Genomic DNA, 2,080 nt, shown 5'->3' with positions numbered 1-2,080 from the left:
GCATATTTACGTAGATTGTGTTCATATGAATTACCTGCGTTATTGGTACCTCATATCTGAATATTACTTAGTGTTAACGTATTTTGTATAAAATAAACACTCCTCCATGAATGTCTGTGCACCGAGTCACCAGTGATTCGTAAGCTGCACTATGGAGGGCTCGTATACTTTTGTGAAAGGCCCTATAGTTGCTTCTTGTGACACACTGAGGTCGATAGTGTGAGGAATCACCTTCTCTACCTCTGAAGGAGGGTAGGATATGAATACAAGCCGGCGACCTACCTTGCCTCACAATTTTACCCCACATACCTCTCCTCTCCACCATATTACAAACCCATAACGCAATTTATCCCTTAATACGGCTTTACTGCACTTAGATGGGGTACACGGTACTCATATTTAATTATTATTTGTTTTAACCCACATGATTTAAAGATAAACATTAATTTCACATCGTTAGAACAATCTTTTTAATAATCTGAGATTTTTCTATCTCCTTAATAGGGAAACTATCAACTCTAGAGAAAAATAATTAGGACACTTTTGTACGAAATTTGATTTAGTTTAATTTTTTACCGGGAAACATTTTTGCTAGAAGCCGTGGTTTTGGAGTTATTCGAGAAAAACATTAAAAAGTGACCCACTCCCGCCCCAAAGCTCTTATCCCACCGGTCAGGAGTTTTAGTATGTTGCTCGTAACACTCCTGGTGTTGAGCAAAAATCTGCGACTACGCGGTTTTACCCCTAATCGACATTTTTCGGGCTTTGTTAACTGGGCTATATATTATTAATTCAATGAAGTTCACTTTTACATAGCTTCGCAAGGTAAACGTGGTATGTGATTCTCTATAAAAACAGAAGCCAACGGCCTTGCCGCAGTGGTAGCACCGGTTCCCGTCACATCACCGAAGTTAAGCGCTGTCAGGCTGGGCTAGCAATTGGATGGGTGACCATCCGGTCTGCCGAGCGCTGTTGGCATGCCTGATGCACTCAGCCCTTGTGAGACGAAACTAAGGAGCTACTTGATTGAGAAGTAGCGGCTCCGGTCTCGGAAACTGACATACTGCCGGGAGAGCGGTGTGCTGACCACATTCCCCTACATGTCCGCGTCCAGTGACGTCTATGGTCTGAGGATGACACGGCGGCCGGACGGTACCGTTGGGCCTTCACGGCCTGTTCGGGAGGAGTTAAGTTTTTAGTCTTTAGAAAAACAGACGTGTCAGTCATCAAATGGTTCAAATGGTTCAAATGGCTCTGAGCACTATGGGACTTAACATCTGTGGTCATCAGTCCCCTAGAACTTAGAACTACTTAAACCTAACTAACCTAAGGACATCACACACATCCATGCCCGAGGCAGGATTCGAACCTGCGACCGTAGCAGTCGCGCGGTTCCGGACTGAGCGCCTATGTCAGTCATCATCCAAGGCTTAGGGGTCCTAGGCACAGACGGAATCACGGCCCATTCTGTAACGGAGCGTAATATATTCTATATGACTGACATTGATCGAATGACTTTCCAAGTCACCTCGGCCTTTATATACTCCTGGTGCAGATGACGAAGAAACATTCGGTCCAAAATTGCTTCCAGCGCTGGCAGCAGCGTTTATCCAGCACTCTTTTTGGCTACAAAATTATCTATATCGTTGTTTGTTTAATACCTACAACGATCTCAATTTTTCTCTACGTCTCTTTTTATACTGTATGGAATTATCAGCCCGATAACTTATAAACTTTAACCTTCAGATTTTTTCAAACGGAACTGCGAGTAGATAGTGGCCTCTGAACTGTCTCTTTCTCATTTCCGTAACTTTATTGAATTACTGTATCATACTTATCTCAAATACAATGCTGTCGTTTTAGCTTCGTATCTTATTTACGAATGTAAGTTAATCTAACGTATTTTTCCAGATTTTAAAACGTAACTCGGTCTTGAAAAAGTAAGTAAAGAGGCAGAAAACTTCTACCATATGTTTTTATGATAAATAGAACGTAATTCCAGACGTAATATCATGTGATTTTGAATTTTGTAAAAAAGTGAGATAATTCCAAAGGTAAAAAAGGTAGTTTCCTGAAAACC

The 2,080-nt window shown here is 41.6% G+C and overlaps 1 pseudogene; it reads left to right on the top strand.

Annotated features, from left to right (window-relative positions):
* Nucleotides 1-860: 860 nt before the first annotated feature.
* On the top strand, nt 861-978 carry LOC126189151 (5S ribosomal RNA; annotated as a pseudogene).
* The last annotated feature ends 1,102 nt before the right edge of the window (nt 979-2,080 follow it).

This window comes from Schistocerca cancellata, chromosome 5, assembly GCF_023864275.1.
Source record: "Schistocerca cancellata isolate TAMUIC-IGC-003103 chromosome 5, iqSchCanc2.1, whole genome shotgun sequence".
Taxonomy (NCBI): domain Eukaryota; kingdom Metazoa; phylum Arthropoda; class Insecta; order Orthoptera; family Acrididae; genus Schistocerca; species Schistocerca cancellata.
Note: the sequence above shows the minus strand (reverse complement) of the source record. Positions and strands in the feature narration are given on the sequence as shown.